The following is a 27,301-nucleotide window of genomic DNA, read 5'->3' as shown; positions in this document are numbered from 1 at the left end:
CTTTATTAACCAGGGGTCGCCACAGTGCTATGAACCGCCAACTTTTCCAGCATGTTTTTATGCAGCAGATGCTCTTCCAGCCGCAATCCATCTCTTGGAAAATATTTTATTTTTTATCTTGCATTCAATAAAACATTATACAAAGTTAATTTTTATTTTCAGAATAACAACAGTCGCACTGTTATCTCACAACAAGTGCAGCAGTTTTTTGTTAGACATTCTAACAAATTAATACAAATGTTTCAAAGTAAGGACAAAAATAAAAGGAGATTAATTTCTTTTTTTTTTTTTAGAAAAATCCATGAGGACCAAATGGATCCATCAGATCTTTGGTGTAAATCATAGGTTAATTTTTCCAGAGGTAGAAGTGTGGTTGCCTGACTCAGCCACATATTGACTGGAGGTATCTGAGCAGTTGACCATAATAATGTACATTTTTTGCCCAAGTATATGCAAAAATTAAATTTATCATAAAAATGTATCATAAAATTAATATTTTAAAAGCTCTTAATGTCACTTAATGTAATAATTTCATTTTAATATAGAGTTCCTTAAATCGTTATATGTTGTAAGCAGTTAGGCATACAATAATGCTCTTAATTTACAACACTGATTGATTTTAGAGGAATGCTTACATACTGTACATATCTATGTATTTAAAAAAAAAAAGACAATTTGGTTATAGATGATGACAATTTTATTTAATTTTTTACAGATTTTATTACATGCTTTAGATTCAGGGTTAAGGTCATCCTCTTCTGGATTACAGTAAAAGAAAATCCACAGTCAATGTCAAACTCATCAGCTGGAGCTTTATTTAAAAAAAATCTATGTTCTCTGCTCCAGCCAAAACTTGCAGGTACCTTGCAGGTCTCTAGATTGCACCATCGTATTGTTGTTTATTTCTCAGTTATTTTGTTGCTTTTTGAGAATGATGATCCATAGACCTTTTAACCCCTCTTCGTTAAGGCCACATGTCGAATCTTAAAAGAAGAACACAACAACATAAAAATATATTAATATCCTTTGGACTGGGTAACCTTATGCTTATGTCTGTGCCAAAAAATACAAATACATACCAGTACATTTCAGTAGCAAACAAGCAAGAAAGTTCTTTGAAAGAACCAGGATGAGTTGAAAGGTATTTATAGTGGTTGACCATCTCTGCCACAAGAATCCACTGCTTCTCCTGAAGAATCCTGACTAGCAGGATGATGTTGAACACCCTCCTCTTTGTTGCTGGGTCAGCAGAGTCTGAAATATATTTATGAAAAGAAAGTTGTATAACAAGGATTATACGTCAACTTTTAAAGAATCAACACTGACAGAAGTCTAGTGTACATACCATGCCATATGACGAAGACATCCATATCACTTCTTCTTTTTGTTGTCTTTGCTTCTGCTACTAAAAAAAAAAGACAGTAATAGTAACACAATTTTTCATGACTACATGTAATATTAATAAGAATTTCCTCACCCTCTGCCCACTCCTCTACATCACAGACCAAAGTCTTCCAATTGGTTTCCAGTCACTGCCAGTTTCATGGATTCTGTTTTGCAACTTGCTTTGCAGAGCTGTTGCGGTCTACAGTGATAAGCAATCAAAAAATCACAATACTATTTAAATAGGTTACTGAACATCTAAAACAAATTCTACTGGATATTGTTACCTTCTGATATCAACAGGTCAGCGAGATGGCCAAATTGTTGAATATCTGCTAATTCCAGCACATGACCATGAGAGTTACAGTAGCATGTCTGGTCACTGCAATCCTATAGAAGAAATATTGCACTGTTCAACCTCCTTCCCAAAAGTAAAACCAGGCATATCCTGGTATGCCTCACTCCATTTCACCTGGTTAACATATACAAACAAACAAACAAACAAACAAACAAACAAACAAACAAACAAACAAACAAACAAACAAACAAATAAATAAATAAATAAGTAAACCAATTAGTTTTGGCATTTACTTGTAGATCAGTTTAAGACAATCACATAGTTCATCTATCTCAGATATAAACTCATGTGATTAGGCATGAAACACACTAAAATCATGGGCTTAAAGATGGTGCTGAAACTTTGGACAGCTTTTTGCAACTCTTTGGAGGTAGTGTCATTAGTTGATGTAGTCCACAAATCTTCCTGTCAATTCTTAATCCTTAGCTGTAAATAAACCTTCAAAAATGCCAGTGTTTGAAAAAGGAATGAAACAGTACAGAACAAGTGCATAACAGTTTATATCTTCTAATCTAATTTTCTTAGGTGAACATCACAGAGCTGTTTTCTTGTTAATTTAGTTTCAACACATACAGTTTAAAGTACCTCGTGCATTCTTGAAATGGTTATGCTTATGGTTCATATCTACTTAAATTGGCAGTATATCTAGTGTGGAAGCAGAACAGATGAAGGGCTCTTCCTTGCAAATACTATCCACCTTGTATTGCACAGACTCCCACTCAAGAATATCTCAGAAAAATGTCTGCTGAGATCTTAGCAGTCCATTAAAAATAATTATACCAACATCTTTTCCACCAATGGAAAGAATATAAAAATACTTTAGGATATATTAATACTTGCATGACCAAATCTGAGATAAAAAGGCCATCAGTATGCCTTAGTTTAAATAAAACCAAAATTTTACTCTAGCCCACTGTCACCTAGGTCTACAGATACAGGGACTAATGGAAACAATGAAGTACACACTGACAGTCACTGGAGCAAGGCCCTCTCACAGTTGGGAAGATTGGAGTTCCTATGAGCTGTACCAGATAAAAACAACAAAAAAATGTACATTTATAACATTTCTAACTTATCCTAAGACTAGTAGACAAGCAGCATAAGCAGTTCTAATTTCCTAAACCCCAATGTGGGCAGTTGATGGCCTATAAGGTGTCATAAAATCAGACAAAACAAAATACTTTCTGAAAAAGAAAAAAAAAAATGGTTGGCCACTATCAACACCCAGAACAATTAGTTTTAAACAGTTAGGCCACAATATTTTGTGAGCTTATGCTGTAGTTTTTTAATGTTTGTCATAAACAATAGTAATAGTAAAACTAATGCGTTTCTTTCTGTTATTACAATAGTAGTGAAAGAATAAATGCATTTTATCTCATACAATCATATCTGCCTAAACAATGTAGATATTTAATATACATGGAATGAAAAACTTCACTAACCCTTGACTGATTCCAGAGTGGTCTTGGCCTTCCTTACATGGTGGTGCTTTCTGCAGATCACCAAGTTGTCATCAAAACTTGAGCTTATAATTGAGATCTTGATGATAAATCTGAGTATAAAGGAATCACTCATGGTGATAGGCAGAAACAGGCTGAAAGACACAAGAATTAATCAAACAAATATAAATGTGTTAACAGAGATAGAGAGAGAGACAAGTGCAATTTAACATATAAACATGGGTAAAGTGATTTTACTTTTTGCTTATTAGAAAACAAAATTGGATTTTTAAAGAAATCTAAAGAACCTGAAAAGAGCAAAGAAAAAATATTCATATCTGAACAGTGAACACCTTATAATGTACACCTGTATATATATATATATATATATATATATATATATATATATATATATATATATATATATATATATATATGTGTGTGTGTGTGTGTGTGTGTGGTAGATTAAGCTATTCTTTTGTTTAGTTTTGTGTTGTACAAAAATTTCTGCCTTTTTCCTTTAAAGGCATGGAAAATAATTGTTTTTACAATAAACCTTTGGAAACACTTGATGTTCTTTAATATTGAAACAATTACGAATACATTTGTATTATTAGAGTTGCATATTGCATATTATATATAGATTTTGCACGAATTCTATTGTGGAAAACAACAATCTGGTTACACTGTTCCTTATCTTAAAATGTATATATTGTTCTAATGCATGACCAACGTTATATGTGAGAAAAATATGTTTTTAATAAATGAACTTGATGTAATTAGATAACGTCGCTAGTTTACAGTACACGCTTTATCAACAAATCGTGTTTATTTGTTTACTTTTTACTTACCTTGTGGAAAACCGCAGTGAACCTTGGGATCGCAATGAACCTTGGGATAGCGAGCATAGACTGTAAAAAATAGATCGCCACATACAATGACCCCAACTTTAATAAATAATTTAAAATGAAAAATATCAGCCGAAAACATTTTTAAACTTAGTACTTGAAATTTAATATTTTTTTTAAAGTAAAAAAATAATAAATAATATGAATGAATCAAAGTTTTATTAGGCATAGTTACCCTAAACTGGACAACCGAATATATTTTCACTCATTAAATATAAAGTAAATGATAAAATATTTATAAACACCAACTAATCTCCAATAAAAATATATTATGCAGCATTAACGTAATATTTAATGTTGACAGTTGAACTCATCTGAGAACTCACCGCTGATGCAGTTTGACCAATAGCAGAGCGGCGTTAAACTCACCGTGAAGGGATGTCACGTGGGCCGAAGTTTATTCATACAGTAGTTTCGACCCCGTTTACAGACGCTTTTCATGAACAAAATAAAAATTACATATTTTTAAAATAAGAAAACTAAGATAATAGGCGTAAATCAGGTTTTAAAAAGTTTGTTGACATCTATTGGTAATTATACGAGCCTCCAGCGTCTCCCTATGACGCCTCAGGCTCAGGCACAGATTCTATAGGGAATCCCTGCACGTCTAAATATGACGCTAAAGGGGTACCCTGTGCGTCAATAACTGACGCCGAGGGTTCCTGACCAAGCGTCAGTATGTGACGAGTTGGGAGTGAGAACGTGTTGTTCTGACAGGGCCTCTGAATGCGGTGCACTCATTAAAGTGCTGCTTCAACTGCAGAAGTGCTTAAACTCAATTGTTCAATTACAACAAACTAATACTCGAGTTCTGGTTGAGCTAGAAAAGAGCTTCCACAAATTAACCTGACCCTGAACATGGCCGGTAATTACCAAAACATACCACACTGGTAAAAAAAAAGCAAAGCACAACAAATAAAAGCATTTTATTTCTTCTAAGCAAAGTGAAAAAATATATATAGTGATGTACACTCACCGGCCACTTTATTAAGTACACCCGTCCAACTGCTCGTTAAGGCAAATTTCTAATCAGCCAATTACACTTGAGCAACTCAATGCATTTAAGCATGTAGACATGATCAAGACAATCTGCTGCAGTTCAAACAGAGCATCAGAATGGGAAAGAAAGGTGATTTAAGTGACTTCAAGTGATCATGGCATGGTTGTTGGTGTCAGACAGGCTGGTCCGAGTATTTCAGGAAGTGCTGATCTACTGGGATTTTCACACACACAACCATTTCTAAGGTTTACAGAGAATGTTCTGTAAAAGAGAAAATATCCACTGAGTGGCCGTTCTCAGAGGTCAGAGGAGAATGGCCAGACTGGTTTGAGCTGACAGAAAGGCAACAGTAACTCCAATAACCACTCATTAAAAAAGAGGTCTGCAGAAGAGCATAACAGGTCCAACCTTGAGGCAGATTGGCTACAGCAGCAGAAGATCACATCGGGTGCTAGTCCTGTCAGCTAAGAACAGGAAACAAAAAGTCTACAATTCGCACATGCTCAACAAAATTGGACAATAGAAGATTGGAAAAACGTTGCCTGGTCTGATGAGTCTCGATTTCTGCTGCCACATTTAGATGGTAGGGTCAGAATTTGGCCTAAATAACATGAAAGCATGGATCCATCCTGCCATGTGTCAATAGTTCAGGCTAGTGGTGGTGTATTGGTTTGGGGGATATTTTCTTGGCACACTTTGGGCCCATTAGTACAAATTGAACATCTTGTCAACGCCACAGCCTACCTGAGTATTGTTGCTGACCATGGCCCTTTATGACCACAGTATACCCATCTTCTGATGGCTACTTCCAGCAGGATAACATGTCATAAAGCACAAATTATCTCAGACTGGTTTCTTGAACATGACAATGAGTTCACTGTACTCAAATGGCCTCCATAGTCCCCAGATCTCAACCCAATAGAGCACCTTTGTGATGTGGTGGAATGGAAGACTCGCATCATGGATGTGCAGCCGACAAATCTGCAGCAACTGTGTGATGCCATCATGTCAATATAGACCAAAATCTCTGAGGAATATTTCCAGTACCTTGTTGAATCTATGCCACTAAGGATTAAGGCAGTTCTGAAGGCAAAAAGGGAGTGCAACCCGGTATTAGTAAGGCGGCCGTGGGTGTGTAATTTAGTCAAATTTTTACAAAGATTTAAAAAGGTGTGAAAAAAATATATATGACTTTATTTGAGCAAATAAATGCAGCCTTGGTGAGCATAAAAGAGTTTTTTTTTTGTCTCAAACCAATCAAATGTCACTTAATATACTTTTTTCTACAAAGGTCAAGTCAAGACCTCAAACAAATGTGACGGATGTTCTCTTGATGGTGCATCTACCTCTCAAGTAAACACAAAAGCTTGTTTGTGGGGGAAACACAAACTGAATGGCATCCAAGTTGTACTGATAGAAACTGGGAGATATATTTGGCTCAGTGGATGGCTAATTGCACCAGTGCACAGAGTCCTTTCAGAGCCCTTTTCTTTGCAGCCATTGACAAAGCGGACTCCGCAGGGCCACATTATTGTCAGGTTCCTTCTAGACGAGAGAGCAAGACCCCCCAGTCATTCCACACACACACACACACACAAACACACAAACACGCAAGCACACACACATCATTTTTCCCCAACCCTTAACTCAACTGATGTTGGCCACTCTGGCTTTTGTTAAGGGTGCATTTGGCCCCGTCCGCTCCTGGTGTTGTGGCTCTTAATGGGTTTCCCCGTGCATTGATCGGAGTGGAGTCCACAGGGAATCCGCTCGACCACAGAGGGACCAAAGGGCAAGGCCTGAGGGAGCCGGACGGACCCTTAACAAGAGACACAGCAGTAACCGTCTGAACTGTCATCACTCGCCTGTCTCTTCAGGGCCCGTCAGTCACAAAAATCCAGAATAACAGCCGCTGACCGGACATCTGACCCAAATCACATGATTGCATGAAAAATTGGATGAATAAATTGTGCTTCATTTTGATGACAGTTTGGGAGGATGGAGTTTGACAGAGAAGCATGTTTAATAGAAGTTACTCGGACTCAGCCACTTTGATGATTTAGTGGGTATAACAGGGCCCTCAAAGATATAACACACAGTTGTAAACAGATTTATTCCATTTCTAATAATTCTACAGATTTATTATAAGTTGAAATCAGAATTCCTCGCAAATATACATTTTTAGTACAAAATAATGCAATCATATATCAGTTTCTGCAGGTTTGTCACTAGCCGTGTTTCTATCCAAAGATGTGAATTAAATTTATGTGCAAAAATGGAATATCGCATAAAAAATCTGGGAATGAAGCATTTGCTGCGTCCCAATTCACAATTTATACTACGCGCTAAAAGTATGAACTTTTTTTGTAAGGGAAAAGTATGCATTCAGAATGCATATCAGCAAATATATCTTGACATGAGTTCACATTGTTGTCGCAGATGAAATATAACATGGAAACTCGTTTTAAATATGTTCCAGTTATCTAGACATGAAGTAACAGTCAATCAAACAACTTTACCAAAGCCTCTCTACGCATGTCAGCCATATTTGTAGTTTGTTTACACTTTTACCTGAGTTTGCAGATTGGACATGAATGTCATTAGAACTACAATGTATTGTGGGCAATATTTGCGGTTACAGTATGGACGCTTCTACACTTCGAATTTTTACCGTAAATAGAAAGCCATCCGGGAACGTATTTAGGATGGACAGTAAATGAATTGGGATCCAGCAACTGTTTCCATCCAAGAGTACAAAAGAACAAAATCGTCACTTCCTCTTTTTTTTTAGAATATACAAAAGGTACATAATTGGAGATCATACAAATACAAAGAAAATGAAACAATAACAAAAATACAGTCAGATACTGGCAGGTCCGTGTGCTTGTGTATGTTTGTGCATGTAAAGGTAACTTGGCAAACAGGTCAGAGTACATACAGAAGGAACAATAACAGTCAATAAATGAAGCAAGTAACTGATTGATTGACTGACAGACAGACAGACAGACAGACAGACAGACAGACAGACAGACAGACAGACAGACAGATAAAGAATAATAAAAAATCAGATAGAAAGAAACCAGTCAGTGATAAGGAGTGACAACAATGTTAGTGATATAATGACAGTAAACAAGCAAAAAGACAACAGTAATAATCAAACAACAACCACTACAATAATAATAAAATAAATCACAAGTACTACACCAATTACTACTACTACTACTACTACAGAGAGTTTGTAATATGTTAGTACTATTACTACTGCTACTACAGCCACAACCAATACTACTACAACGTGTACTACTACTAATACTACTACACGACTACTACCACTGATACTACTACAGCAATGACCGCTATTACAAAATCGACATCAACATCTACTACTTCTGATACTACTACCCCGACACAGACTACTACTACCCATCTATTATTTCTGATACCACTGTACCAACGACATCTCCTACAACAGATACTACTTAAAAAAAACAACAACTACAATCACTACTACTACTACTATGACTACTAAAACTACTCCAACAACAACTACAACAACCTGATTAATGACAATAGTAGAAATACTTGTCCTTCTGTTATCTCCTCATTATCATTATTACAAGTCAGGACACTAATAATAATAATAACCAAACTGGAAGTAATATAATTAATGATAAAAGTGAGGGCCAAAAAATCATCACTTCCTGATAAACTGGCACCAAATGGCAAAAGAAAAATGGAAGTTGCTGCATAAGAAGATTTTTTGCGTATGTAATAATAATCTTACTTGCGTTTTAGAACACATAGAAGACTGGAAGAGCCTTAGGCAAAAGACATTTCGTCTAAGATTTTATGTTTTTCTATAAGAATGCTCGTCACTTCTATCTCGTATATAACATAAAAATGCTTGGACCTCATCGTCCATCCAAACATACCAGTCAGTTTCTGTCATTTTTGGTATTATATGATATGTTAAAGCAAAATCACATGACTTGTTTTGATGTACATGCTAGAATTTATTAGTTAAATGCGTTTCCATTGTAGTTTATGCACATTTATCCGATAAAAAGTTAATCCTACTCAATCATCATTTTTGAATGCGCATTTTAAACATTTATGCACATCTTTGCGTTTCCATCCAGGGTTTTTAATGCGATATTCCAAAATGTGCATAAAAATAGGATGGAAACGTGTCCATCTCACAGCATCATCATCACCACAAGCTCAGCAAGCAGCAAAGAAAGTGACAAAGAAAGTGAACGTAACAGGTCTGTTGCCACAGCCGACATTAAACACATTCCGACATCAGATAAGGAGAAAGTGGGTTTACTCTGGGCCCATGCTGTTCAAGTGCTAATAAATGGGTGCTAGTCTCTGCCCGGCAATCAGGAGCTCAATAAGTAATAACCATTCACCTTGGCTAGTTCCACACCATTACACCAGCGCCGCTGATGACTCAGGAGACACTGCAGACGCAGCAATCACTGACAGATTGCAGGAGGGAGGAGGCTTGAAAGGAAAGGAGGATGAGGAGGAGAGCAGGCACAGCGTGAGAAAGAAGAATACCAAAAAAAAAAAAAACGATTGAAGAAAAGAAGGAAACCGAGAATGTGGGGCTAATGGAGGACTGACAGTAAAATGATGAGACCCCATTACGACGTTTATGGATGGAGCTTTTCAAACAGGAAAACTGATGCATCTTCGCACAGCTGCGGTGTAATTGCGATGCTAGTCAACTTCAGAAAGGTCTTGTATTACGGTTTCTTCGTCCTGCATATATGCATTCAGATCCATTGCTGTGTTCATCCCTCTTCTATTCTTATCCGCTAGCCCAGTAGGGTCCGGCAGATTCATGCAATGCATTTAAAAGCGGAGAAAGCCATTTGGGCGACCATCTTGGTTTCTCTTGGGCAGCACTTTACATTTATTTGAGCATAGCTTCTTTCTTGTTCAGTGTGGCAGGACTGAAATCTGGTTATATGGTCATATTATCCCTATTATGTCATTTTTTGCATTGGCTCATGGTCCGGTTTCATGATTTTAAATTGATCATGGTGATACACATAGCACTTTATATATGGCCTTGCTTCACAGGCCCATGTTTACAAGCTCAGGCCCATGTTTACAACTTAAAGAGAAAGTTCACACAAAAATGCATTTTACGCCCGTCAAGTGTTTAAAAATCTTGATTAATTTGAAACAAGCTCATCATTGCAACAAGTAAGTCAAACAGGTTTGGAACATTTTCAGCTTTAGGTGAAATAACCCTTTAAGAAATATCTTTTTTCTGTTGCTGTATACACTACCTGACAAAAGTCTTGTCACCTATCCAAGTTTTAGGAACAAGAAATAATAACTTGGCTTTTAGTTGATCATTTGATATCAGAAGTTGCTTATTTGAAAAGAAGGCCACTAGATTATGCTTCTTTTACCAAAATAAAATATGATCATGCATTTTAATTATTTAATTAGGACAGTCAGGTCTGACTTTGCTTAGACATAAGTCTTGTTACTTAATAAAAAAAAAAAGTACAGTATGGAATATAAAGTCATGGTGTAGTGGAAATGAACTAATATTGTGTATGACTCTCATGAGCTTGACTGACTGTATTCATACGTCTCTGCAATGACTCAAACAACTTATTAACAAAGTCATCTGGAATGGCAAAGAAAGTGTTCCTGCAGGACTCACAGAGTTCAAGATTCTATGGATTCATCTTCATTTTTTTCCTCCTTTATCTTACCCCAGACATGCTCAATAATGTTTATTATCTGGTGACTGGGCTGGCCAATCCTGGAGCACCTTGACCTTCTTTGCTTTCAGGAACTTTGATGTGGAGGCTGAAGTAAGAAAAGAAGCGCTATCCTGCTCAAGAATCTGCCCTCTCCTGTGGTTTGTAAAATAATGGGCAACACAAATGTCTTGATACTTCAGGCTGTTGTTGTTGCCATCCACTCTGCAGATCTCTCGCACGGCCCTATACTGAATGTAACCGATGATTGTTCCTTCAACAAACTTGACTGATTTTTGCGAGAATCTTTGGTCCTTGCGGGGTCCAGTAGGTCTTCTGCAGTATTTATGATGATTGGGATGCAGTTCAGCAGATAATTCATTGCAAAAATCTACCTTCTGCCACTTTTTCAAATGATCAACAAGAAATCAAGTTATCATTTGTTGCTCTTACAACTGGGATCAACGACAAGACTTTTGTCAGGTAGTTTAGTTTTTTTGAGTATGTTAACTTTGTTACTTTAGTATAGTTAGTCATAGTTGAGTAAAATAAAATGTTTATTATTATTATTGTTGTTATTATTGTAATAATTTAATAATAATAATAATAATAATAATAATAATACATTTTATTATTATGTTTTATTAAACGATTTTGGTTCCTAAATCAAGAAATGCCATAAATTGTAATGCTGTGTGGATTTTGCAGGGATCATTTTAAAAAAGACATTAATTATTGCATTTCATAGCCAGGAAACAATTTAAATCATTTTCACTCATTTTCCCAGGAAGAGAAAGGAGTTAAGTTAAATATACTCTAGCAAAGTTTGGGCTCAGTTTTATTTATTTATTTTTAAAGAAATTAATACTTTAAGTCAGCAAGGATGCATTATTGATTATAAGCGACAGTAAATACATTTATAAGGTCATAAAAGATTTATACTTTCAATAAATATTGTTCTTTTGAACTTTCTAATGATCAAAGAATCACAGTTTCCACAAACACAGATAATTATAAGAAATGATTTATGAGCACTAAATCAGCATTTCTGAGGATTTCTGAAAGATCACGTGACACTAAAGTCTGCAGTAATATGAGCTTTCCCATCATTACAATTACTTCAGAGCAATAAATGGGCAATTCAGTTTTAATAATATTTTATGATATTACTGCTTTTGATGTATTTAAAAAACAAAGCATCTGTATGCATGCATCAGAATGCTTTCAAAAACTTTCAAAAAATAAAAAGGTGCTAAAAGTGGACTTTCCCAATAATTCACTGTGCACATGACCTACAGATGACCTCAAAAACTAACAAATATCAACTGAAAGTGACACATTAATAAGCATCATTGCATCACCCATAATTAAAAGGATAAAAAAAATTAAGATTTACTCACCATTTACTAGAAGTGGGGGACTTGAGTCACATAACTTGACTCCAGTCAGACTTAAGTCACAAAATTTAGGACTTGAGACTTGATCATTAAAAGCAGTGGTGCCCAAACGGTTTCGTATGAATGGCTAAAAATTAAAATTTCATTGATAGCCGTGGGCCGAAAATAAATATACCAAACTCTTTTACATTGAAGCTGCCATGGGTAATTGACTAATTCATATAATTTTTTGATATTAAAAAATAAATAGAAATATTAACTTTGAATTGTATTAACTAATGCAGTATAGCTTTTTAAATTATAACTTATTTCAATAAAAAAAAGCAGAAACAATCATATTTATAACACAGTTGAGTTCTATGCTGAATACATTAGTACAGCAGAATCTGCCTGAAATGTTTTTTTTTTTTTTTTAGATAGCTTTTTGGAACAACAAAAAAGGAAACAAATAAAGAAGTACATTAAATTTGATATGACAATCTCTAAACCATTCTCAGATGGGATGGCGGGCCAAAATCATAGGTTATCATGGGCCAGGGCTAGGAACACCTAGGAACATCTCTAAAATCTGATCCTGCACCTCATTTTACTGATCCCTCTCCTTAGGCACCCTATCCCCCGTTCTTCACTTTCTTCCATGACTCCCCAACTCCTTTCACTTTCTTCCGCGACTCCACAACTCTCTTAACGTTCTGCGACACCCCCAAGTCCCGGCTCTTTTCGTTCGTTCACGAAACCTCTACCTCCTCTAGTTACATGCCGGATCTGTTACCTCAATCTGTTCCGGGGCTGCTTTGGCCCGTGGACTCTACTTTGGGCATCTCTGATTAAGAAGAACCACTTTAAACGATTCAATAGATTCATTAGAATGATTCATTTGCTATTTGTCCATCAAATGAAGAGCATGCGATGACAGAAAATAATTGAATTCAAGTTTAAATATTACAAGCAAGACAACATTAAGAAGAAAAGATCAGCAACATGCAAAGCATGCAACTCAAAATTCAGCGATTCAATCACCACCCTAAATCTAATTTTATCCGACTTTTCAAATCACACCAAAATTTGTAAGTTACGAAGTTAGTTCTGTTGTTTTCAGCTTACATCTTGGCTGATTAAAGTTTATACTATTTGTATAAAAAAAAATTTTTGTAAAAGATTGAAAAATCTACAAAATTTTGATTGACTTGAAAATGTACTGCTAGACCAGGGGTGCCCAAACTTGGTCCTGAAGGGCCGGTGTCCTGCAAAATTTTGTTCCAACTACAATCAGACACACCTGGACTAGCTTATCGAGCTCTTACTAGGCCAAGGGTCTCCAAACTCAGTCCTGGAGGGCCGGTGTCCTGCATATTTTAGTTTCAACCCCAATTAAACACACCTGAACCAGCTAATCAAGCTGTTTCTAGGTATAGAAACTTCCAGGGAGGTGTGTTATAGGAAGTTGGAGCTAAACTATGCAGGACACCGGGCTTCCAGGACCGAGTTTGGACACCCCTGTACTAGGCTTACTAGAAACATCCTTGCAGTTATGCTAAGGCAAGTTGAAGCTGAAATCTGCAGGACACCAACCCTCCAGGACCAAGTTTGGAAACCCCTGTGCTAGACCAAGCTACAACTTGATTTGACTTATCTTGAAATAAGTAGTGACAAGTCTAACTTGACTCAAGTCTGACAAAAATTGACTTGACTTGCTTGAGACTTAAAAGGTTATGACTTGAGACTTGTACATGTGTGACTTACTCCAACCTCTGCTATTTACTCTCCCTCAAGTGGTTCTAAACCAATGGTCTCAAACTGAACTTCTGGAGGGTCTCAACTCTGCATAGTTTAGCTCCTACCACCTCCAACTCACACCAGCTTTAATAGTCTCTAGTAGTCTTAAAAACCTTGATTATTTGGATCAGCGGTGTTCGATTAGGGTTGGAGCAAAACTGTGCAAAGCTGCAGCCCTCCAGGAATCAAGTTTGAGACCTATGATCTAAATCATTATGCGTTTCTTTCTTCTGTTAAACACAAAAGACAATATTCTGGAGAAAGCTGAAAACCTGCAACCATTGATTTCCACAGTAGGAGAAACAAATACTATAAACTTCAATAGATAAAGAAGAAAACATTCAAAGGTTTGGAACAACTGAAAGATGAATAAAGGATTTTCAGGTGAACCATCCCTTTAACTCCGAAGCTCAATACTGAACTGAACTAATTTGTATTAAATTATTTAGCAATTCTTGCCTAACTGTTGTTATTTCATCATGACGCAATTGACCTGACAGTAGACATTGCTAAAGGCAAAACTGAGAACACAAAATGTACGTGCATTCTGGAGCAAAAACAATGAGTGAAATCAAGCTTGAATACCTAGAAGCATTTGCACTGATGTACTTGTTTAATCGGTCAATTACGTAGCTCTCCAAACAACCTGCGTTCTTTGACCATACATTAGGCTTTATGGTAGAAATAGGCTTAGATTGTAGTATTTCTCGTATCTCTTACGCATGGTCCGGTCATATAGGAGATAGAGAACACATCACTGGTCAACCACTCTCAATATGACCATCAAACACAGACCACAAGTGCTGCTGATGATAGCCCACCGTCCATCCATATTGCAATAAACTTTCAGAGCACGATGTCCTCATACACCGCAAACACGCGGCTCTCTGCGATCAGACGTGTACTTTGATCCGCGCATGTGTCGTCTAGAGTTAGCAGCACAGCGTCTGTGTTTATAATGAGAGCTGATGAGAGGAGCGGCTATGCTCTCAGCTATTATGGCCCATTGTTTTAGCTGATTATACCGGCTGCGTGTCTGCAGCGCTGCCAACACATCATAATCAGACAAAAAAAAAAAAAAAAAAATAAAAAAAAAAGAGACAAAACCAGAAAACCTACGCATAGGAAGAAATCAGCGACAAATCGCACTGTACTCCAACACCGTCTGGCCTTTAACTAGCTGCTGTCATGCAGACATGAACGGCAAGCAAAGAATTCCTCACAGGGCTGTACGTGCCATTAATCAAATTTCAATGCTGGAATCCAGCAATTATAAAAATGATCAAGATCATGAAAAAAACAACAACTTAACGTCCAGATCAATCAAATCATGTTATGGAATTGATGTAATATGCGGTCTACAGTGGGACGTGCGGGACATTTTTATTCATTCATTCATTCATTTTTTCTTCAGCTTAGTCCCTTATTTATCAGGAATCACCACAGTGGAATGAACCGCCAACTATTCCGGCATATGTTTTACACAGTGGAAGCCACAACCCAGTACTGGGTAACACCCATACACGCTCGCATTCACACACACACACACTCATGCACTACAGCTAATTTGGTTTATTCAATTCACCTAGTCCTAGAGCATGTCTTTGGACTGTGAGGGAAACCGGAGCACACGCAGGAAACCCAAGCCAACACAAGGAGAACATGCAAACTCCACACAGAAATGTCATCTGGTCCAGTCGGGACTTGAACCAGTGACCTTCTTGCTGTGACAGTACTAACCCCTGTGCCACGGTGCATGTCCTTAATGCTTATAAGAAGACAGTGAAAGTGTTTTTTGACCTTGCAAACATATCAGCCTGTTGTTGGAGACCCCCAAAACCAAAATATGACATTTATAATGCAAAATAGGGGCTCCTTACTAATCTATGCTAAGCTAAGCTAAAAGTGTTCCTACCAAGCCCATATATCAACTGAATGGATTACAATTAGTAAAACTCAAGAGTTTAACTCTAGGGGAGTTGTAGTATAAGCCTTTTTCCAAAAAAGTCTTCCTACACTGTTTACTACATACAATCTGCATGTAATGTATATGTTTATATTTATGAAAGAAGTTTTTCACAAGACTTCATTTATTTGGTTAAAAATGAATTTGAATCACTAAAAATTATTTTTAATCATAATAATACATTGGTGATATGGTCGAATCCTGATCATGTTCATCATAATTACAAACTTGGCCAAGATAATCATGATTCTAATTTTCATTGTGACCATTATGCCCATTATCATGCACTTCTAACTCATCCCATGTTTGCATCACCATGATGCATCAAGAAGGTCCGGTCTACAGTATATGAACCTTAAGAGCACTTTGTCTGGAGCTCTAGTCTCTTTGTGCAAGGAGGAAATACTAGGCAATCATATTGCTGACATGAGACTCTGGCCAAGCTCTTATCCATTACAGGGCTTAAAGGGGAGACAAGGCACTTGTGTGTTGGAGAGGCCATGTCATCCAGGATGCTTTTAATGTGCTGCCATTAAGCTGGTCAATAGGTTCCCAGATGTCCACCTCCTCAAGAATGAGATCCGCTGCTCTTTTCAAAATGTCCAGCAGTTGATTGCAGTTCAACGTATAGCTGGAGATGATGACGGGAAAAAAGACTGTGTCAACTGAACACTGAGCTAAAGTGCTAGGTAGAATTATAAACAAGGCTGGACACGTGAAACGTCTTCGCGTGCTGCTCGGTCTGAGAAAACGCCATTCAAAGGAGAGAAAAATCGATCCATAATACTTTCAGAACACTTTAGCTTCTTATGTTACGCTGTGAATTGCATCCATTTAATAAAGTAGGGGCATCTGACGCCTGTATACAGACACGCAGTCACATGCAGACCCGCATGGTTTCAATGCAAAAGGCATTTTACATGGAACACATGATAGCTGCTTAGCCATGCAAACACATCAGTAGAAGAGCAATGACAGCTGCTACTGTTTCAGCTCAATATAAGCTTGCAAAAGCATGCTATATTCTGATGTTATTCACTATAAAGATTATGTATTGTCTGAAAGTGATAGCTAATGAAATCAGACAGCTCTAGACAATACATGGCTCCATTTGCAATTAACAAATGGCAAAAGGTGCAAATTGAATTGAGTTTTATGGAAGGGGCGGCATGGTGGCTCAGTGGTTAGCACTTTCGCCTCACAGCAAGAAATGTTGCTGGTTCGAGTCCCAGCAGGGCCACTTACCAGTTCTGTGTAGAGTTTGCATGTTCTCCCCATGCTATAGCTATATAATACTGTATAGCTTACTATTAAACATATGAAGGGGTGTACTCGTTTATGCCGAGCACTGTGTTAATATGCTGTTTAATATGTGTATTGTAAGAAAAATGAAGAAAATCAATAAAAATATTAGAATAATAAAAACTGAGTTTGAAATCTGCATGTTTTCAACAAACTACGCTATGGTTTTCACTATAATTTCACTGTAAATTAAAAAAGCCATTTAAACTATCTTGTTATATTAGGTATTGAAACTTTTTTATCTTTTTATATACAGTTGAAGTCAAAATTATTAGCCCTCCTGAATTATTAGCCCCCCCTGTTAGTTTTTTCCCCAATTTCTGTTTTTTGGAGAGCAGATTTTTCTCTTCAACTCATTTATAAACATAATAGTTTTAATAGCTCATTTCTCGTAACTGATTCATTTTATCTTTGCCATGATGACAGTAAAAAATATTTTACTAGACATTTTTCAAGACACTTCTATACAGCTTAAAGTGACATTTAAAAGTGTAACTAGGTTAATTAGGTTAACTAGGCAGGTTAGGGGTAATTAGGCAAGTTGAGGGCTAATAATTTTGACCTTAAAATGTTTTTTTTTTTTTTTGTATTCTAGCCGAAATAAAACAAGTAAGACTTTCTCCAGAAGAAAAAAATATTATCAGACTTACTGTGAAAATGTCATTATTTCAAAACATAATTAGGGAAATGTTTAAAAAAGAAAAACATGAAAAGGGGGGCTAATAATTCTGACTTCAACTGTATATATAAAATTAGAGAGGCTTCTTGTGTGCCACCGATAAATAAACTGGTATCTTGTGGCAAATGGCCTTGTATATCACCTCCACACTTGCATTTAAAAGGCATTCATAAACTGCCTAAAATTAACCAACACTACAAGCTCTCAGAGAAAGAAAGCAGAAGCAAAAGTAAACAGAAATGGGCCTAAATGCATGTTTATTTATTTACGCCTAAATTAATACGAGCAGTTCTTTTCAAGACATGTCTTTGCACAGAAATGCAATAACGTCCACGAGCGCATTTGCCGGGAATGTGCGCCATTCAGGAGCCTCTCTCGTGACACTGTAAAAGCTTTGGAGCGCTTCAAAGAGACAGAAAGGCCTTATTCACTAGCAGAGAAAAGGACAAAGCATTTCAGCATGTCCCACAGGGCCGGGCAGGAGCGGCAGTTTGTTAATAACACAGCTTAGTAGTGCAATAAAACCCACTCAGCTAAAGAATCATTAGAAAATAGCCAGAGTCCCTTTAATTGTAAATCACCTTTAAGAAGTGCCGAGAGAGTCATCGCTCAGCACGTCCGGTGAATAAAGAGGAAAAAAATCCATTAGCTGGCAACTATTTTATAGGAAACAGAAAATTCCTCAACAAAAGGCTGAGCAGAGGAGGAGGCGAGCGGATGATGAGGGCGTGAGAGTTGTGTGTGCCGAGGGATGGCATTCGCAGCAGGCAGCCTGGCATGTGCCAAGCATTCATGTGTCAGCCCTGCGTGCGTCCTTCTGCCGGTCAGGGGGTCTGATTTGGGACAGGACCTCCAGGGACAGACCGGCCCACGTGGAATGGCCAGAGAAAAGCTTGTTAGAAATAAACAGACTGTTCTCGAGCATGCCAGTCTGGGGATGTAAACAAACACATAGAAATACCCTCGCTAACGCCGGTGTGGAGTGAATACTGATTATTTAAGGGCCGTGCAAGTCGAGGGATTTTATCTGAGGGCTTTGATATAAATAATTAGCAACAAAATATTGATATAAATGTGTTTGTTGGTCAGTCTGACCACACAGGTTGTAGTTTATGTGTATTCGTTCGTAGTCGTGAGCCAAACTTCACTGATTACATTTCTGAATCACAAAAAGGAAAATAAATGGCTGTTCAGAATCAAGTTTGACGACTTTGAAGAGTCATTTTCATTTGGTAGAGTCTATACACCGGTTGTGGTGTATGTTTTAAGTCACAAAATTTTAAATCTTAAGAGTTGTTCATTCAGCAGTCCGAAAAAAACAGGTTTGGAAGTACATTTCTGATTCACTAAAAAGAACTGATTCATAAGAGTCATTCAGCAGTCAGTCTACAATGGCTGTGCTTTATCATTCTTAGTTGCTAAAAAGAACTGACTATTCATCAGTTGGACTTCACAACTTGTTTGTTTTCTATTTAGCACAATAATCACTTCACAGGAGTCATTTTTTTTCGTCATTTGTAAAACATTGGTTGAGCTGTAAATTTTTGACTCTCTAAACAGAGACGATTCATAACATTCATTCAATAATTTTTTTTCGGCTTAGTCCCTTTATTAATCTGGGGTCGCCACAGCGGAATGAACCGCCAACTTTTCCAGGACATGTTTTATGCAGCGGATGCCCTTCCAGCTGCAACCCATCTGTGGAAAACATCCATACACACTCATACACTATTGACAATTTAGCCTACCCAATTCACCTGTACCTCATGTCTTTGGACTGTGGGGGAAACCGGAGCACCCGGAGGAAACCTACACGAACGCGGGTAGAACATGCAAACTCCACACAGAAATGCCAACTGACCCAGCCGAGGCTCGAACCAGTGACCATCTTGCTGTGAGGCGACAGCACTACCTACTGCGCCACGGCGTTGCCCCAATTCATAACAGTCATGTTCATTCAGTCTGACTGCAATGAAAGTGCAGTATGATTCTGACTTACTAAATAGAGCTGACTATTCGCCGGTTGGACTACACTAGTAGTGCTGTATGTTTTGGATTAAGTGATTCAGTTTGATTTTGTTTGTCACCTGTACTACACTGGGTGTGTGGTACATTTGTGATTCACTAAGAGAATCAACTCATAAGATTCATTTTTGTTTGTCACCTGTACACTGGGTGTGTGGTATATTTTTGATTCACCAAGAGAATCAACTCATAAGACTCATTTTTGTTTGTCACCTGTACTACATTTGTTGTGCTGTATGTTTTTGATTCAGTGAGAGAGTAAACTCATAGGAGTCATTTTAGTTTATCATTTGTACCACACTGGTTGTATTGTATATTTTGACTCATTAAAAAGAAAGGATTCGTATTCACTCAACGAGTCATGTTCATTCAGACTGTAAAGGTTGTGCTGCATGTTATTAATTAACTAAGAGAGTCAACTCATAAGAGACATTTTTATTTATCATCTGTACTACACTGGTTGTGCTGTATGTTCTTGATTCCCTAAAAGAGTCGACTCATAAGAGTTGTTTTTTAATACCACACTGGTTATGCTGTATGTTTTTGACTCATTAAAAAGAAACGATTCATATAAACTCAACGAGTCATGTTCTGAATTTCCAACCTGTGAATAAATAATATATGAATGAAAAATAACGAGAGCCATTTAAAATAAAAAGAAGCAAATGAGATTAAATCTTTAGAAGTGAACAAAGATCAAAACCAGAAGCCCCAAATACATAATCTAAAAACAGCCAGTGACGAAAGCGGCCACTTTTGTGCGATCTGTCTGCTGCAAATGTTAGTGCAGCAAGACAAATGTGCGTTTGAAGTCAAGAGGCAGATTGTTTCGGTTTGTGGCCATGTCATTACTGTAAGTTAAAGATGAAAGAATCAGATTTGATTTTTTTTCTCCATCCTCTCTCATCCTCCTACTTGCCATTGTGTGGCGCAGCTGAATCCCTGAATAAAAGATCTGTGTATGTAGCAGTCAACTGCCTCCCTCTGCCAAAATAATGGGCAGCTCAGCGCCGGCTGTTTTACCTGCAATTAAGGGAGCTAAAAAGATAATTGTCTTAAAAGCATAAGTCAGTTGCATAAGGTGATATTGCCTCTTGCTTGTGGTGTGCTGAAGACGCCACATTCCATTATCTGCTTGATATATGATTCTCTCATCAGCCAAATGGATAGAGAGTGAACTGAGCTTTCGTAGAGATGTAGTAAATATCATAGAGCCTGCGGTGTGATATTACATACACTGTGTTGGACTAGAGTTTTACACCAAATGTCTCATCGGCAACATCACCTGCGAATCCAATCACCCTCCTCTGTTCCTTTATCTTTTATTTAGTTTTTTAGAGGTGTGAAAAGAAACAAATCATGTACAATCAGGTCTATAAATATTTGGACATCTACAAAATTTTTACATTTTTGGCTCTTTACACCAACACAATGGATTTGAAATAAAACAAAGATGTGCTTTAACTGCAGACTGTCAGCTTTAATTTGAGAGTTTTTACATCCAAATCAGGTGAAAGCTGTAGGAATTACAACAGTTTGCATATGTGCCTCCCACTTGTTAAGGGACCAAGCAATTGGACAGTTGACTTCTCATCTGTTCCATGGCCAGGTGTGTGTTATCCCAATTACAACGGTCAGATAAAAGGTCCAGAGTTCATTTCGAGTGTGCTATTTGCATTTGGAATCTGTTACTGTCAACTCTCAAGATGAGATCAAAAGAGCTGTCACTATCATTCAAGCAAGCCATCATTAGGCTGAAAAAACAAAATCAAACCCATCAGGGAGATAATAAAAACATATTGGGTCCGTTCTTCTTACCTCGCTTAAATGATCTAGGATGAGTTGGCAGATCCTGGATCTTTTAATCTTGATAATTGATCTCTGGCTAATTTGGTTCCTCAAACAAGTTCATAAATCAGATTAAAATGTCTGGATGAACTCATCTGAGATCGCTGTGCGTGTTGTAAAGGAGCGATCTATTAATTCCTGAAATCATGATTAGCAATGCAATGATTGGCTGACGGCACAGCAGCGTAATGACATCATCTAATAATGAATAATGACACAAAATTAGCAGTAAAAGGTTTGTTAAATATGATGCCCAAATTACTTTCCACATAAGCTGCAGGCTTTACACTTTCATGTGTCAAGAGTATTAATCATGTCTTTCAATGCATAACAATGTATTTAGTTCTACATTTAGAGAAGATTTTCTTTATTATAGTAACCTAGGCCTACTTAAGTTTTTTTTTAAATTGGCGTTAGGAATAACTGTAAAAATAAATTTTGCATCAAAAACGTACTTTTATATCGGTAAAGGTATCTGCAACTTTTGCGAAGCATCAATTGATGATTTAAATTGATTTAAATCACTGGTATATTAGCGGTCAAAACACGTGCACGACTGCATAAATTATTATCATTTTAAAAAAAAGGTGAATATTGTGCATGTATGCGTTTGTAACTAAAAAGTTCATATTAATAAGTGTTCTCTTTGAACAACCAGGTGGCAGTCTTTGTACTATATTTTAGAGTGCAGATTGCATAAGTTTTATTTTAACTTTTTTTCTTATATATATAGTTAGAAAAAATTATACTTACTATTTTGCCCAGTGTATACAACTACTGTAAGAAAACATCAGCATTTGGTACATACTTTTAGTATTATATTTGCTTAAAATGATTCAATCTAATCCTGTTTATATGAATGAGCCTGCTCCTGACCAGGTTTGAGCTACCAAAACTGTTGCTATGACAACAACTCTTAGATGAGTTTTAAAGAACTAAACGATCCTGGATCATGTCAAATCGTCAATGTCCAAATCCTGCTTAAGGAGTAATCCACCTACGAAGAACAGGCTTAGGTGTGGCCAAAACCATTGTTTTGAGCATTTTTAAAAAGACAGAATGCACTAGTGAGCTCAGCAACATTAAAAAACATAGAAGACCATGAAAACAAAGTGCAGATGACCAAAAACTTATTTCCCTGGTGAAAAAAACAACCTTTACAATAGTTGGCCAGATCAAGAACACTCTCCAGAAGGTGTGTGTATGTGTCAGAGTCAACAATCAAGAAAAGACTACACCGGAGTGAATATAGAGGGTTCACCACAAGATGTAAACCATCGGTAAGCCTGAAAAACAAGAAGACAACATAAGAGTTCTACAAAAGCCTTCATATTGCTGAAACAACATCCCATGGACAGATGAGATCAAGATCAACTTCTACCAGAGTGATGGGAAGAAAAGAGTATGGAGAAGTAAATGAACTGTTTATAAACCTAAGCAGTGAAGCATGGTGGTAGTAAAGACATGGTGTGATGTCAAGCAAATCACAGCCTACAGTCTGGAAGGCAAAGCAAAAATTAAGAAGTGAAAGTTTTATTTATGATTATTATTATGTCCAATAACTTTTGGACTCTTAACAAGTGGGAGGCATATATGCAAACTTAAATGAAATCATTGAGAAATGAAAGAAGGTTTGTTTTTGTAGGTTACATTGATGCAGTGACCCGGATGGGAGTCAGGTTATAGGGTGGTGAGTTTAATGGAGGCCAGCTAGTTACCAGCTATGCAGGTAAACCTCACTCCTTTGACCTCTAAAGGTGCTCTAGCTACAGGCACTAGAGGCCATGGTCTTTGGCCTTCTTGTCAGAGCAACCGACTCCCATACAAAGAATCGCCAGTTTGATCCCAGCTCAGAGCAGGCTGGGTGGTGTAGGACCGGCGGGGTTACATTGGTGCACTGACTTGAATTGGAGTAGGGTTTAGTGGGGTGAGTGTAACGGAGGCATACCTGCTAACACTCCCGTTTTTCCTGGCAGTCTCCCGTTTTTCAGACCCATCACCCGGCTTTCTCCCATTATGTTCTGTCTTCCAGAAAACACCCGGCCCTTCACGCATACTCTCGTGAATCTTTTTTTCTTTTTACAAATATTTCCCAAATGGAGAAAGTTCTGGAGAAAGTCTTATTTGTTTCATCTTGGCTAAAATAAAAACAGTTTTTTATTTTTTTTTTTATTTTTTACGGTCAAAATTATTAGACAATTTAAATATATTTTAAATAGTCTACAGAACAAACTTTCGGTATGCCTAATTAACCTAGTTAAGCCTATAATTTGCACTTTAATATGAATACTAGTATCTTGAAAAGATGTAGTAAAATATAAAGTCCTGTCATCATGGCAAGGATAAAAGAAATCAGTTACTAGAAATGAGTTATTGAAACTATTATGTTTATAAATGTGTTAAAAAAAAATCTTCTCTTCGTTAAACATAAATTGGGGAAAAAATATATAGGGGAGGCTAATAAATCAGGAGGGCTAATAATTCTGACTGCAAATGAATATGGTCAATTAAAATATAATAACCCACTACCAGCCAATAGAATGACATCAGAGCAAAACTAAAGTAAACAAAGCACATAAAGAAAAAAGTTTTCACAAAGTCCACTCTCCCCATCTGTAGCCCCGCCCAATAATAAGAGTGTCAATAAAATAAAAAAAAACAGTAGAGTTTTCTTGAAGTGAAATGAACATGCACTGGTGTGAGCACATGCACGTACTGTTCCCAAAGGTGCAAGCGAGCGCTCTCCACCCCCTCCCTCAGCCAGCTAAGCACTTTCTCACACAGTAATATCCTGCAAGAAGGTCCAGCTGTGCTTTCATCTGCTGATTTCATTAGGCAGAGTAGGTAGATATCAAGGATTGCATTATGCTTTCCTGTAATTCAATTCCCAGTGTTCCCAGCCGACACAATCCTTGCATTTGCGAAGACACTTCAGCCTCCCTCCTCCCCACCTACGTAACTTACCTTTACGGAGGCACATTTACAGCAATTTTCATCTTGGGGGTTGTCGAGGGGCGGGGGGCTCAGGTCTGATTGGAAAGCTATTTATAGTGCTCACGAACAACGATGCATTTTGACACCAATGCTCCAGGTGGGCAACTTCAACGTTGTTTGATTGCCAGCATGGGAGCATCATCCTGGATTTAAACTCCATCAGGCACAGGGCTGGCGGTCTGCAGAGCAGAGGCTTTTGAAATAGCCCATATTCCAGAGGAGGGGGAACATCTAAGGCAAGGCCCATGAAAAATTAATACAAAGGTGCCAAGTCATTTCCATGCGGCCGCACTGTAGAAGCCCACTCGTGTGACTGGAACATTTTTGACAGGTCAGCCAGGCGGAACAGAGCAGTGCAGGCATGTGGTCCACTAAGGACGAGGAGAGAGCGCAGGACATGCTGATTCTTCTGCCTGTCAGACTGTCCAGAGGTGGCCTGCCACTTTCACAAGACATCCAGGAGAGGAGAACAGAGATCAGCACACGAGCAAGAGCAGACAAAATATCACCATTACCCTCATTTAAATGGTTAGCTCACCCAGGAATGAAAATTCTGTCATCATTTACTAAGCCTCATGTCATTCCTGTACCGTTATGTGACTTTCTTTCTTCCCCCAGAACACAAAAGGAGATGTTAGGCAAGAATATTATTGCTGTTTTTTTTATCTCTTACAAATGAAAGATCAAAAATGACAAGAGGGAAGAATTAAAGTGCTATAAAAGCGGTCCTTAAAGGGCACCTATCATGAAAATTAACTTTTTTTAAGCTGTTTGGACAGAACTGTGTGTAGGTATAGTGTGTCCACTGTCATACTGAGGTGATGCAAAGACAATAAGTCTTTTTTTAAATTTACTGACCTTAAAATAGGATCTAAATCCCTCCCATTTTGAGGCCCACCGTGACGTAGGATTGCGGTTCCTCCGCCCACTGAATTGACTGATGGTCGTGTATTAACATGTTTCCAATGCATACCATCATAGCAAGAAGACAGGACGTGTGCAAAGCAACTGGGAATAAAAAATCTGTTCAGCTCTCTGTGATCATCGATCATCATCAAATGTGATCAAGAATAAGTTTTACAAGTTTAAAACGTCTCTAAAACGCTTATTACAGCGATTTTACAATCTTTATTACTATAGCCACAAGTCAGTGCGATCATAAAAGAAGATGCTTCAATCGCGGTTTTTGGATGTTAAATCAGGTTTATTTTGTTCATTAAAATAACTAATATCCATAGAGTATAAACATTACAGACGCATTCTGGAGACACAAAAAACCCTTTAAGGCTGAGAAAGGCTCACTCTTTAAAAAAATATTTTTTCTGACTTCACAAAGTCTGAGGAATATCAGTCACACAACAACAATGTAGTAAAATGTACATGTTTGCCTTTTTTTTTACATTTTGAATACAGATATCTACAAAATCAAGATGATCCCCATTCATTTTGGTGGCAATATCCTAGTGGTCAATATGCTAACATATAATTCAGGATGCCCTCAGTGCAGTTGCCCTATGAGTTTTCAAGGATGTTGACTGTGTGATGACTGAAATCACCAAGCAGCCTTCAACAATCTTTAAATAGAACAAATAAAGAATGGAAGAGGGGGCCAAATGAAGGAAGAACCAAATGAAGGAAGGACCGAACTAATGAAGGAAAGAAGGACCAAATAAATGTAGAAAGGATTCAAGGAAGTACTGAACAAACTAAGGAAGGAAAGAAGGAAGGAAGAAAGGAACAAAAAAATTCTGAACAAATAAACAAACGAACGAATGAATGAATGAGCAAACAAATGAAAAGGAGGAGGAATCAAATTAGTAAAGGAAGGATTAAAGGAAGAACTGAACAAGCTAAGGAAGGAAGGAAGGAAGGAAGGAAAAAAGGAAGGAACAAACAGACGATTGAATGAATGAGCGAACAAATAAAAGGAGGAATGCAAGGACTGAACAAACTAAGGAAGGAACAAACGAATGAACAAAGGACTTAATGAAGAAAGGAAAAATATAATAATAATAATTACTATTTTCATTTATATAACGCTTGTCTAGACACTCAAAGTGCTTTACACAATGGTGAGAATCGTCTCATCCACCACCAAAAAGTGTGCAGTGTCCAGTGTCCACACAACAGCAGCCATATTGCACCAGACCGCACACCACACACAAGCTGATTGGTGGAGAGGAGACAGAGTGATAAAGCCATTTATGATATGGGGATGGTTGGGAGGCCGTAATGGACAGAGGTCTGTGGGCAAATTTGGCCAGGATGCAGGGGATAAACCCCTACTCTTTTTTTAAAGGACATCCTGAGATATTTAACGACCACTAAATGTCAAGACCACAGTTTAACCTCTCATCAGAAAAATAGCGCTCACTGAGCATTATCCCGTCACTATACTGGGGCATTAGGACCCACACAGACTACAGGTTGAGTGCTTAGCTTCTTAGACCATGTGAGAGTTGCAGAAAGCTAGCTGCCGGCATAATAAATATGAACA

The 27,301-nt window shown here is 37.5% G+C and overlaps 1 protein-coding gene and 1 long non-coding RNA gene across 11 annotated transcripts in view; both read right to left on the bottom strand.

Moving 5' to 3' along the window:
- Positions 1 to 27,301, bottom strand: part of msraa (methionine sulfoxide reductase Aa) — a 141,798-nt gene that overhangs the window by 92,360 nt on the left and 22,137 nt on the right.
- Positions 675 to 4,521, bottom strand: LOC147839416 (uncharacterized). Of its 7 annotated transcripts, XR_015518802.1 has the most exons (9): positions 4,458 to 4,521; positions 4,032 to 4,091; positions 3,184 to 3,335; positions 2,712 to 2,763; positions 1,671 to 1,855; positions 1,478 to 1,585; positions 1,346 to 1,405; positions 1,080 to 1,254; positions 675 to 983 (listed from the first exon to the last, which is right to left on the bottom strand). It is a non-coding gene; the product is annotated as an uncharacterized LOC147839416 (long non-coding RNA). The 7 variants fall into 7 exon arrangements; XR_015518805.1 differs by lacking the exon at positions 4,458 to 4,521 and having other exon boundaries at positions 1,346 to 1,402; positions 1,671 to 1,773; positions 4,032 to 4,067; XR_015518806.1 differs by lacking the exons at positions 1,346 to 1,405; positions 4,458 to 4,521 and having other exon boundaries at positions 2,708 to 2,763; positions 4,032 to 4,067.

This window comes from Danio rerio, chromosome 20 (genome assembly GCF_052040795.2).
Source record: "Danio rerio strain M-AB ecotype USA chromosome 20, GRCz13ab, whole genome shotgun sequence".
NCBI classification, from domain to species: domain Eukaryota; kingdom Metazoa; phylum Chordata; class Actinopteri; order Cypriniformes; family Danionidae; genus Danio; species Danio rerio.
This window is presented reverse-complemented; position numbering and strand designations above follow the sequence as displayed.